The sequence below is a fragment of the Acomys minous genome, assembly GCF_964271855.1.
Source record: "Acomys minous genome assembly, chromosome: 14".
NCBI lineage: Eukaryota > Metazoa > Chordata > Mammalia > Rodentia > Muridae > Acomys > Acomys minous.
This window is the reverse complement of record NC_140496.1, coordinates 91,422,230-91,436,041: the sequence shown is the minus strand read 5'-3', so window position 1 is coordinate 91,436,041 and position 13,812 is coordinate 91,422,230. Positions and strand designations below refer to the sequence as shown.

The 13,812-nt window shown below is 43.0% G+C and overlaps 1 protein-coding gene and 1 long non-coding RNA gene across 5 annotated transcripts in view; both read right to left on the bottom strand.

The window, feature by feature from the left end:
- The window catches only part of PPP3CA (protein phosphatase 3 catalytic subunit alpha), a 278,323-nt gene that overhangs the window by 254,858 nt on the left and 9,653 nt on the right, over positions 1-13,812 (bottom strand). The window lies entirely within an intron of this gene.
- Positions 1,009-9,282, bottom strand: LOC311582792. Its single transcript, XR_014774239.1, has 2 exons — positions 7,166-9,282; positions 1,009-7,113 (listed from the first exon to the last, which is right to left on the bottom strand). It is a non-coding gene; the product is annotated as an uncharacterized lncRNA (long non-coding RNA).

Genomic DNA, 13,812 nt, shown 5'->3' with positions numbered 1-13,812 from the left:
GAATATGTCATTTAATGATGTTTTTATTGTTTTAAGGAGTCTTTGACAATGAGACAGGTTAACTGGCAACACCCAGCCTACCTCAAAGAAGATGATGAGCATCAAAGAACCTCTTTATGGAGATGGCTTCAAATGTGGCAAACAAGCCACTGGGCAAAATGTCCTCACTTCGACCACTGACAGAATTCTGCCTAAAAACAGGCAAGCTTGGATGCAGGCAGAATCGATGGCCAAACTCTGCCAAGACAGGGTAAGCAAGTCCTCAATAGTTCCTGCCTCACAAATATGTCTGTCATATATGGGGCCAGAAAGCTGAAGAAGATGCTCCAACATTATAGAGAGTTATGGGTGACTGTTCAGGCAGCAAACTGTCTCTGTAATTTTTTTTTTTTAATTTGAAAGCTCCTAACCTGTTTGGAAGCGCTTCCTGTTTACTCAGGTAATTCATTTTATTCCTTCTCAAGTCTCTGATGCGGTTGAAGACCAAATAGGTCAGTTTCACAACTAAGCTTAGTTGGATAGGGGGTTAAGATGTTTTTAAGTCTAGATAGATGTTTTAAGTTGATAGAGATGAGATATGATAGATATTGAGTTACATTCAGAATTTTAGACTCACAGAGACAGGAAGGGTTGCCAAACACAAATAACCAAAACAATAAGAATGTAACATTTATATAATTCCTGATGGCTTCGTGGTTCTTCTTGCTGTATGTAGTTTATTTTATATATGTGTAATAATATAAATGCACATGTAAAAAATAAAAAATAATATTAAAAAAATGAGATAGCATCGATCCCTGAAAACTGCTTAAGCATTACGGGGTTAAGTTTTCATAGTAAACCTATTTTAAATACAAACAAATAGCCTACTAAGGATCATGAAGTAGATCTTGGGAAACCATAAGTGACATTGTCTGTAGCATCAAGTGTACTAGGTAAGGTTCATTTAACCTCTTTACCTCGATCTCCTTCCCTCAAAGGTAACCAGTTCTTGGTTGGTTCTTAGGAAAATGCTGGCCTTTGCCACACAGAAGATACCATGTATCTAAATGCCCTCCACCAGTGCCCAGTTTCCACAGGAACCAGTGAAGGATAACAAGCCAAAATTTAATGAGCAATGATCATTAATGCTAGGAACAATTTGGGAATCAAATCTATCTCATAGAAGCTATTCATAATTAAGAGCAGGTTTTCTCAGATTGTGACTTCAGTTTATATTTGAGATAACATTAGCATAAAGGAGCCAGCATTCCCTGCAAGTCACCAAAAACAATACTAACTGAAACACAACTGCTCACTTATTATTTCAACGTATTCAAAATACTATGTGATTAAGGAAAATCGCACTCTGAAACAGATGTTTGTAGTCACAAAACGTCCTATCTGGAATATTCAGAGGGGTCCCAGCTTACACGCCAAGCTTAAGTCGTTGGTGGGTTGTTATTCAAACATGGAAAAAGCCTGGTTGGCTGTAGCCCCAATAAGGGTACGGTATCACGGAAGTAAGAGGAAGAACATGGGTGTGTGCGCCTGTTTATCTTCACTCACATGATGAGGAAGTTTTGCTGATTTGTATTATTTTTGGTCAAATGACTCATCACAATACAATAGACATGATGTGTGCTTTTATGTGCACCGATGGGCTGTGTAACCCAAATCTATGTTTCTTACCTATAATTTTTAGATACAGATGAACTCCAGTGTAGCAGAGTCCGGTAAGTTTGTCTGTGCATGCTCATTTTTAATGTATTTTTAACTCTGAAATAAAAGGGAGGGATGGCACAACTAAATGGTGGAATTATGCTGTTACTATTGGTGTAGTGGTGATGTCCTTTTTAAAGACACAGTTCAGAAACCACATACATGTATCTAAAGAAACAAACATGAGGCCAATTCAGTGCTGGGTGTGGCCTTAGAATGCATTGTTGTGTCAATAAACAAGTAGAGCAATTCTTGCCCTGAGGCTTCAAAGTATTACACAGACCTAATCATCATCATCATCAGATGACAATAAATTCCACGTTCTGTGCGGCAATGCACTTTTAGTTTGTAATTTTCATCATAGAACCAAGAAGCAGAATTCATTTGCTGTCTTCTGGCAGGAAAAGAGGGGTCCATACTACGCACACTAAGAACAAGCAGTGACCTAGCCTCTCACATGGGAGCACAGAAATGAAAACAGCTCTGTACAAAGAGAACTTCAAACACAAGAGGGACAGAGTTTGATTTTACACAAAAACAAGATAAAACTGCAGAGACAAACGGCAGAGCTCAAGGGCCTAAAGAAAGGTGTTTTGGACAGCAATGCTGTGAAGAAAGAGGAAAAACAAGGCAGCCAGAAGGTGGCTGTTGCAACAGAGATGTCTCAACTACAAGGACCATTCAGAGGCCAACCCCCTGCAGAAGGCTGGCACTTTCCCTCAACCCCTATTAAGACTGAGAACAGTCTTCCTTCATTTGCCCTTCAATGCTTTGGCCTCAGGACCTTGCCAAATGAGGTCTGTTGAACATACTTAGGCTTTCTGGTTAAATGTTAAGTAAATAATAGTCACTTTCTTCACAGAGCACACGCTTCTGTGCCAGCAAAAACATGCCTCATCATGCCCATAAAAAAAAAATAGATACTGTAGCTGATGCCAAAATGCATGCAAATCGTTATTGCTATAACCTGCATGATGTCTCCTCGAAACCTGCATGTGGGAATATCCACCTTCAAGGTAATGGAGTCACAGGAGAGAAGAGGTGTAGGATCAGTCCCAGACAGGTTCCTCACTCTTCTACCAGACAAGAACTCAAGGAGAAAAACAATTCCTTGGCAGACCCCACGCCTGAATCTATGGCCACTTTCACTAACCTGCTTGAAAAGACCTCAGGAGAGAGACTATCTCAGGAGACGCTCATCCAAAAGTGAAGGGGCGGAAAAGATTCCACAATTCAAGGCAACGCAAAATACTTCAATCTTATGTAAAATAGATACGATTCTGAGAAGCAATTTAGGCCCTGAAGACATGATCTTAGAATATAGGACTATTGCAAATTAATGAGCCAATAGGCATTAGGCAAGAGTGACTTGACTGTTCCTAGCACAGAGTCTCCAGAGTTGGTGCTCTCTATTCATTATTTCATCTGCATTTTATTAATCAATTAGTAAATAATGAGTTACGTACCAAGACCTACAACAAATATATAATGTCTTTTAGCCATTTCCTCTGTGTGCCATGCTACAGCTCCAGTTTTGTTATGGAGGGAAATATGAGCCACCGCATAGTCAAAGTCTGTGTGTGAAGTCTGGGGGAGGTGCTTTAAAATTCTTCTTCAGAGAAATAAAAGCAATATAGAAAGTCATGATTACGCTCCTCACAAGTACACAAGACCTCCTGACCTAATCCTCTAACTGCCATACACACGTGAAATTCTTCAAAGAAGGGTTTAGTTCCAGCTTTGAAGCCCAGCCTCACTGCTCATTGGCCCTGTAGCCAGGAACAAGCACTTTAACTTACCTGATTCAAACTTCTGATGGCCTTTGCATCTTACCCACTTCACAGAACTACCTCTGGGATCAAGGGGAAGGGCACTAGGGAAAATCCTTGACACCAAATCAGTCAAGTCAACAACTAAACTTTAATCCAATGAGTCCAATTCACCGCAAAGGACGTGAAGTGACTGAGCATTGTCAGTGCCATAATCTCACCGCATCCATACTCTCGCCTAAGGTTCAAAATGAAACTACTGGAAATAGACAAAGGGCACTTAAAAATCCCAGCAGTCTATGCCCTGGGGAAATGCATAAGATGGCTGTGGTCACATAACAACACAAAGGGCTGGGTGGATAAGACACAGCAACAAATGTCTACAAGTGACAGGTTCTCCTCCTACCTCTACCCTCCCTCCTCACTAGACATAAATCCCTGAAGTTGCTGAGGAGGACTAGACAGAGACCAAATAATCAAGAGCAAATGTCACTTCTGGTACTCTCTCCATAGGACAGAAGTTCAGATAAGAACAGATGGTACCATCATCATCTGCAGCATAATTACATAATCATTTTAAAATATACATTAGCATTGACAATTCCATCATGGTGGAAAAGAATCCCATCCATCATTCACGAAACCTCACAGTGGGAAACTCTGAAAAGGACAACAATACACTGCTCAGCATAAGAGTAAAAGGGAAAATATCAGTCAAAATAGCACTTAGGCATGGTGCACACCAGTAATCCACTATTCAAGCCCACACAAGCAACTTATCTCCAATGCCTGGGGATGTGGCTCAGTGGTAAAAACACTTGCCTAGTAGACACATGGCCCTGGGTTCAATCACAAGCACAGTACACACACACACACACACACACACACACACACACACACACACACACAATCAGTGACATACATAAAACGTAGTATAAGAAGTCCAATGGATTCTAAACCAATATGGTAACTGAATGAGACACAGGCATGTCTTGCTCCAATAAGAAAAACTTCTAGTGTAGTACAAATATAACCACCATCGCAGGCTGAGTCAGAATAAAGCAAAATCAGTGAAACGTGTTCACACACAGCATTCACTAGAGGACTCCAGAGAGGGGTGTTCCTTACGTTAATCTCCACGTTACCTGACAAGTGCTCTCCCACTGAGCCCTGTCCCAAAAGCTTCTCTCTCCTTTTGAGTCAAGGCCTCACCACACACACAAGGTGTTTTGGCTGTCATGAAACTACACCAGGTTAGCCTTGAATGTAAAGAGATCTACTGGCCTCTTATCTCCTACTTTAAAATGTACTCCTAAACCAGGAATTAAAGTCACAGTTTTGGAAAAGGCACCCAAGTGTCTCTCATCTATTTTCTCACCACCTTCAGAAGCAGATCCACTGGAGTGTGTGGTCATTGGCTATTTGAGATATTCCTAGTTGGTTCAGACTTACTTGATAATCTTGCTATAGTACAAATATCCATGTATATGATGATACAAGTCGTGCATGCCTTATAATCAGTGCCCTTATAAGAAAAGGCTTATGTCAAGAAAGACCTGACTTCAGTACTAAACACCCAAAGCAGGAAACTTGTAATGTATATTTTGTTTTTTCAAGCCATGAAGACCCTGTTTCAGTAAATCATAATAAAACCAAGATTGTCAATAAAACATTCCATTTGTACTCCTACTTAAGAACTCAAGATATCCAAAAGCTGTGTTCCATAGGTTAACAAATACTGTTATAAAAAAATCATAATGGGGTCCAAGATGACAAAACAAACACCACAGGGAGCAAAATGAGGAAAAGAAAACATGACCCCACGCAGACACCAGCAGGGAACAAATTTTCCCACATGCTGAGTTACTCATCAGGAAGCCAGGAAGAGTGAAACGCCCAGTAAGAAGCTGAGCTATTTGAATGTAGAAACCTGAGGGTCCAAGCAGGGAGTGGGTCCCTCTCCTGTTATACCTGTGACTTGTAACCACTTCAACCATTGGATTGCTCCATGGCTTCAACTAGGAGATTTCACAATGCTGGTCAAACCAACTTCAGCTAAATCAGAAATGTTTATCAGCTGGGCCTCTAGAAACAAATTTCTCCAGCTGCCTGCTTCGGATGAAACATTAGGATACAGGACTATGGCCCCACATGCCTACCCACTCTCCACGCCCTTTCTTCAGGAAGGGTTAAATAGTCAGTTTAAAAGAGCAAATGTTACACTCAACAGGTCACAGAATCCTGAAAGTAGTAAATGAAATTTCCCGATCTCAAAACAGTTCACATTTGCATCTAAAAACGCTTACAATGAAACCACATGACTCCCTCCTCAGAATGTCTCCTTGAAGTGGCTTTCACTTTGGCTATGTGCGGCTTCCTTTCTTTGCTTTAGTGGCAGAAATATAGAAATGAATCTACGAGAGCAAAGCTCCTGCCGTGAATGTCAGCGGTGTGCAATAACTACCACTAGATTCATTGTTCACTTCTCAACAACAGGAAAAACTCAAGATCCAATAAAAAAAAATGTCTCCTCTGAGCATCTCATAGCAGGCGCCTCAGTCATCTTTCAGATCAGTAAACCCTCCTTTATACTCCAATCTGAACATGCACGAGCTTCAGATATATTTCTAAAACAGAAAAATACCTACACCCCCTCCTTACCCTCCCCCACCAAAACAATGAAAGTTCAGCAGCAACAGACTTTATGTAAAAACAACTCCTTGCTTGGGGTGGGGGAGGGGGGCTGTAGCTCAGTAACCATGTTTGCTTAGCATGCAGGAAGGCCAGGCAATCATTCCAGAGCTGCATAAAGCAGGGGTGGGGGTGCTCACCTGTACCCCAAACCCCAGCAGAAGTTCAAAGTCACTCTCAGCTACACAGCCAGTTAGAGACTTGCCTGGGCTACAAGAGACCCCGTGTCAGGAGAGGAGTTGTGAGTGTCCGAGGACTCACGTTTGGTTCCTAGCACCCACAATCGGAGGCTCACAAGTGCTTGGAAATCTAGTTCTAAGAGATCCAATCCCCTGTTCAGGCCTCCAGACGCACCTGCCTTCAAGTACACATATCAACAAATACATAAACATCACTGTTTAAAAGGAGGCCCTGTCTCAAAATAAATTTATAAGGTTTATTTTCCCCTCATAAAGAACTTGGGTGTTTTCTCTTCAAATCAGTGTCGCTGTGGTGAAATCTCAGGGTCTATAGACAAGATTACTGGAGTCACGGCTGAGTAAACACTCATTCAAGGGCCCACTCACTACAGTGGGTATGCAAGGTACCCAGGAATGAAACTATCCTCCTGAAAGGCAGACATCAGATGGCACTAACGATTGGAAATGAAAGATCAGGAAGCATAAAGTCACTCCATGTGTCAGTTACGTTGAGCTAGAGCCTGTGAAGAAACAAAGTGGCCTACAAACTAATAAAGTGTTCTCTCCCAAGCAAAGGGTTAAATAATACAGCGTGCAACATTCGTCAATGAGAACCGTTCTCCAGCCACTGTTCCTGAGAGATGCATTTCCCCACTCTCTGGAATCACAATACTGTGCAGAAGGAAGTCGCTGGGCTTGATGTGCATGGAAGGAGTATGTGTATGACAAGCCCGTGTGAGCAAATGAGAATGCACATGTGTGTGTGCCTGCACCTGTGTGCCTACCTGCACATGTGTACCTGCCTGCACAAGTGTCTGCCTGCACATGTGTGCCTGCCTGCACTTGTGTGCCTGCCTACACATGTGTGCCTGCCTGCACATGTGTACCTGCCTGTGCATGTATGCCGGCCTACACATGTGTACCGGCCTGCACATGTGTGCCTGCCTATACATGTGTGTCGGCCTGCACATGTGTGCTGGCCTGCACATGTGTGCCTGCCGGCACACATGCAGGTGGAAACTAGACATCAACGGTCAGTTGTCTTCCTCCCACAAAACCTGGAGCTCATCTATTCAGCTAAGCTGCCTCTCATGTCCAGTCCAGCGTGGGGGTCACATACACCCTGCTCCATGTAGCTCTCACCTGGGTGCTAAGCATGAGAGCCTAGGTCCTCATGTCTGTGCGGCAAGCACTTTACCAACCGAGCCTTCTCCCTAGATAGCTTGTTATGTATCTTTTCAAAGTTGTGATAATGTAAAAGGTGCCAATTCGATAAAGCTAACTACCAGAACGATGACTACCCCAGCACCTCCATCCTTTTACTTTTCGCTTTTTAAATTGTCTGATTTTCCTTTTTTTCCCCCCTTTTTCCAAACAGAACCTACAAGCTTCTTCTTTACACATTCTCATGTTCCCCCTAATGTTATAGATACAGAACCTAAAATAGGGAAACTGAGAATGTGTTTCCTGTGGAAATTAGTTTGGTAGCCAGGTTTAGGTAAACACTCAGATAAATCTACTCAGACATGAATTACAACAAATACATTAAATGAATAACTAAAGGGATATGGCTTAGTTTAGCAAGAGTAAATCCAATTGAGTTGTTAAACGTTGTGCTTAAAATTATATAGAAATTACAAAGTCTACAGCAAAGGAGGCTAAGCTGACTTACAAATTTATCACATGACAATCCAATAAGGACAGGATAAGAAGGTAAATCAAGGTTATTATATAATATAATCTAACTTGGACTATATTAATTAAAAGGATGATACTGAACAATGCCAGTATTGCCATTTCTGTGGTATCGATGCATATACATATATATGAGTATCTCCTTCGATCTGACTGGGGGTGGGGGTGGGGAGGCAGAATTATATTCTAGGCATGCCACTGACTAGCTGGGAGATGCAGGGTGTAAGAATAAATCCCCAAAAAGTTGCACTACAGAAGGGAAAAAATGTTGCAGACATTGGCAATACATTGTGTGCATGAAGGACAGAGGGCACACAGCTGTGTCTGAGAGGTACAGAGGTTTAAAGAAAAAAGCTAGGCAGCCGCAGGTATCCACTGAAGGCCTAGCTGGATTTTAAGTTAGGTTCCATTGGTGGCTCAGGGTTGCAATCCTAGCTGAGGTAGGACAGTGGCATTTTCAAAGCCAGCCTGGGTAACTCAGTGAGACAAAACTCAGGGACAGAACCCAATTCCCACAGCCAGATTTTTTTTTAATTAAAGGTAGATTAATATGTTTCAATCAACTTTTATCATATAGAACTCAGGCATTCCCAACACATTCATGAATAAACATGCTCCCTCTGCAGCCAGGAATGGACATTGTAATGAGGTGGTGACAAGATTTCAATACAAAATAGCATGGGCTTTATAACCAATATTTTCAGACTTCATATATTCATAAGGGTCAAATGTATGAATTTCTACATATGGGTAAAACAAAGATCAATAACTAAATGGTTAGGAGTAGTGTTGTAGCTCGGTTGGTACCATGCTTGTCTGGCACTCACGAAGCCCTGAGCTTAATCCTGAGCATCACATAAACTGGGCATGTATAGCAAGGCCATAATCCCAGCACTAGGGAGGCAGAGGGAGGAAGACCAAAAGTTCAAGGCCATCCTCAACCAGGCACCCAGCTTAAGGCAACCCTTAGCTACATAACCCTGTAAAATCTGTTCATTTCGAAAAAAATAATTCTAAACATAATGTGAGAAAATTAATGTACAGGAGACAGACTGAAAGTGAGACCGATGTTGGAAGGCTGCTGCAACAGGAGAGAAACATTTTAAAGGTCTGAAATGAGTGACACGTTTAATTGGCCGGATGGATGGTGGTAACATCACCAGGCAAGGAAACACCGAACAGATTCCCCACTTTATTTGCACCACACCCATACATAGCAACTGTCGTAGGGCTTGAGAAATTGTGCGGGGGGGTGAGGGGGGGCGGGGGGAGAAACCAGGTTGTAAATATAGATGTGCTAGTCATCAGTCTACAGGCAGTCATCAGCCCTATGACTTGAAGGAAACATGACAGCCTGGAAGGATGAGGAAAGAGATACAAGACCATCAGCATGCAGAACCAGGAAAAGAGGAGCTACTCACTAAACAGAGTAAATCCATGAAGCAAACAGCCCATCTGTTCAAAGGGAACAGAACCTAGAGAGTGGTGAGCCTTTCCTGACTGATATGAGCTGTCTCTATGGAAGAGCAGAGGCTCCAAACTACCAGGAGAGATGGTGGGCAGGATACAGGGAGATACATACCTAATGTATGCACTCCCTAGACGTATACAGTTTGGCTCTCAATAGAGCTGCCTAATACAGCAGCAGCACCCACCGTGTACCAAAGGCTCTTTCTAAATAGGAACCAGTCTTGGCATTGCTACATACAATTTCTCTCCTTGTCCCAACCCTGCAAATTTAGCACCATCACTTCCTTCAAGAAGAAAAACAAATTCAACATGGGTGCATGGCTTCCTGCCAAGGACATGCAGTGACACATAGAGAATGCAGGACTGAAATCCAGATTTATCCAGAAGCGAACTAATACCTGTCGTAAGGATGGTAAGGTAGGTGCTCTCTTAGCCATTTTACATCAAGCTCTTTATTTCATCAATTGATGGTTGACTGACTGATTGATTGATTGATTTTGATATGGGGATCTCATTGTCTAGCTCTGGTTGTCCTGGAATTCTCTATGTAGACTAGGCTGGCCTCAAACTCACAAGGATCTGCTTGCCTCTGCCTCCCAAACCCTGGAATTACAAGTGTGTGCTAGTAGCCCTGACTAAGAATCTCTCTCTCTTAAAATAGCTGAACAGGTTGACTTCTAAAGGCAGCCCTCTCTATCTTCAATGGCCCATGCCTACTCACAACTCAGAATAACTGCAGAGTTCCAGTTATAAAACTCCCATCACTCCACCTACAGTCTCTTTGAAGTCCTCTTTACAATAACAGGGCTACAGAGAGGGTGAGTGGTCAAGGGTACCTGGATTCAGTTGCCACCACCCATATCACACAGCTCACACCTAATTTGTGTGCAGTCCTTCTCCAGATCCTCAGCCTCTGGCCTCCTTGGGCACTGACACACACAAGAGTGCATGTGCGTGCACACACACACACACACACACACACACACACACACACACACACACACACACACACCTTACTCTGAGGCATACATAATTTAAAATAAGATAAACTCGTTGTCACTTGAAACAGCCAAGACAACTAAGATTGGTTACTATTCTGTTTGCTAAAAATAGAAGAGCAGCCTTTGAAGAGAGCCAATCACTTTCTTCTTTGTGCTCCCACAGTGCAGGGCACCTCCTGCTGGGAGACTAATTACAACTATTTGTCACGTAACAAAATTGATTTTTTTTGTCTTCTATATCAGACTTTAACCATCACAAACTAGTTTAAGCAGGGCTTAACTATTGGTGGGCACTAAATCCGACGCCTACAAAGACAAAATGGATGGATTCAAACACATTGTGATAAGTGACCAGTAACCATTTTATACTCAATAGGATAAGCCTAGTGGATTCCTGAGGCATGGGATTCCCCCACCTCCGGCCTCCCGGGCAACAGTAACTACCAAAGTCCAAAAAATTTAGTCAATTCACTAAACTATCTTTTAATGTCATACCTGAAAGTTTTATTTCAAAACATCAATTTTCTCTTAAATTCATAACTGATCATGGAAATCCATACAGGGGCTAGAGAGATGGCTCAACAGTTAAGAGCGCTAGCTGCCCTTCCAGAGGACCCAGGCTCAATTAATAACCAGAACCTACAAGACAGCTTATAACTGTCTGTAGCTCCAGTTCCAGAGGATCTGATACCTTCACATAGACATAAATGCAGGCAGAACACGAATGCGTATGAAATAATAAATACTTGGTTTTTTTTTTTAAAGTCCATACAAAGTAGTCCCTAGGAGATGCTGTGACGAGGGGAACTTTGCAATGTCCCGAGAGCTTCCCACTACATGTCCCAAGCTCTACTCCACGTACAAGCCTGGCTCTCAAAGGTATAGCCTCCCGTTGTAGGACCAAGCATTTCTTTCCTTTCTGATACCTCGGACTCGACATCACTTGCCCAGAGCACAACCAAGGAATCTACAGACTTGTCATTCCATATGTTCAAGGAAATGCAGGCACAGTCTCCAGGAACACCACTAGAATGCATTCATGATTTAAAACAAGCTCAAGCAGGCTGTGTGCGTCTTGCCCACCGTCCATATGCTGTAGCTGTGGCTCTAGTTTCTGGTCAGGACACAGGTGAGAGAATCCTCTCATGGGGGAACTTGAAGCCACTTGGGAAACACTCACAAACATTCGTGCGTTGTCGTCAGTGATTAATACTTCAGAGCAGAGTCAACACACCAGTCTCTGATATCACAGCTGCAAGCCCATGACTGGCTTCAGATCGCAGGGAAACATATTATCAAATCGCAAATAATCCACTGGGGTAAAGAAATTGAATGGTCTTTAGAGCTATTTATCCATAGCCCTTACACTGGCTACAATGGCTCTGAAGGGGCAGGATACTAACTGCTACTGTGGTGTGCTGTGAAATTAAGCAAAGGACGGATTCTTTAGCCAGCCCACTCACACCATCAAGGCGTTAAGCTATCAGACCATCTCTGTCACTTGCCGGCATTATGAATGAAAGACTACAGAAAGTCACTGGTGAGATACAAATACTTTCCAGGATCTGGGAATCTCCTACTTAAAGGGATCAAGCGTTAGACACCCTAAAGCCGCAAGGGACTGGGAAGAAGACAAAGGGAATTTCAGAGCTTAGAGTTTCGCTGCAGTGGCAATCCTTATCCAGCCAAAGAACATGCATGGCAGGCAGAGCCTATCTGTGAGAAGCTTCTGAGCCTTGGGCAGCTTAAAGGTCAGCGTGCAGGCACAACCCAAACTCAAGGAACCCAACTCAAAGTGCTGATGGACCATGACAGGAGGTTAGCAGCGAGCCACATTTCTTCACACCTCCATCTTCACAGACTCCAGCAGCCTGACATGGATTCAAAGGCCTACTAATCATACACAGAATGACCTATAAACCACTCTGGGCAGCTAACGAGCTAGAAGACTTGGGAACGAGGGTGCTGTTGTCACCATGGAGTGCGCACTCTCAGAGAAAACAGATAAAGCATGGTCTCTGGAACACAACAAAATCATCTGTAGAGAAATCAGACCACAGACGGGAGAAAGCATTTCTTGCAGTGAGAGATGCCCAGGACAGCAGGATGAATGAGAGGCCTGAGGAAGCAGGGGAAGGGCCCGAGATGGCAGCGTTGCCATCCGTCAGGAAGACAGGACAGGAGTTACACATCAGCCGTGGCTTCAGCCAAAATTCAGCTGTGCATTCCAACAGCAAGATCTAATTTTCCAGACCCAGACCCAGACCCAGACTTGAGTAAGCCTAAGAGATAAAAACATATAAAGAAAGGTGGGGTTCTGGGACAGATGGTGAGCTAGATTCCCAAGGCTACCTCTGGTATTAAAAATCTCAGCATTCAACCTCAGTTCTTTAGTATATGTGTTCACATTTATACTCAGAACAAGCCCTGTTTATTCCAAAATAATTTATTCCAGTGTGAAATGTCCCTAACCTGGTTACTTTCCCCCCCCCCCCCGACTTGTGACCTACATCTTTGATGTTTCCAAACATTGGCTCATCTGAGAGTGATGTCACACACAAAGAGATGACCTAAGACTAGAGATTTGGATTAAAGCACAACTCAGTGTCTTCTCAAATAGAATTCAAAATCCTTCAGATCCTGTCACAACTAGAAATCCTTTTGTCATCACGGCACTCACTTTGTCAACATGCTCCCTAAGTTCTACACATCCGTTTCTAGTAAAGGGCATGTGGAACAAAGCCAAACAAAAAGAATTCTGACCAGAAGTGGGTGCAACAGAAAGATTCCTTTCCTGTTGGTAAATAATAATATTTTACATAGGCTACTATGGTTCTCTTCATCTGAAAGGCCTTGAAATGAAAATATTTCTGAGATGGGGGAGACAGAGTTGACATTGGGATGTCTGAGCTCTTGTTTTAGCACTAAAAGGACCTCGGGCTTGGAAAGCCCCAATGGGCCTGCTTGAATGAGGTATACAACCCAGAGTGGGCTGGCTCGGGGTCCAACCTCATCTATGAAACAAACTCCAGGCAGATAGCTCACTTATTTGGCCTCCCTCCCTCCTCCTGGGTGATGTCCAGGGTGTGGTCCTCTAACACTAAGAACAAGAGAGCTCTGAGCAGCCTCTACCAGTCATAAACTGGTCTCAAAAGTGTATTACTGGTATATTTGTACTCAGCCACTTCCTATACAAATGTGTGATGCCTTGGATCTGTTTTCATTTGTAAACTCATGGTTACAAATCTGCATTCGTACACTGATGCTTGGTCAGGGCCTCAGAGTTGCCTGTCACATGGGCTTTCC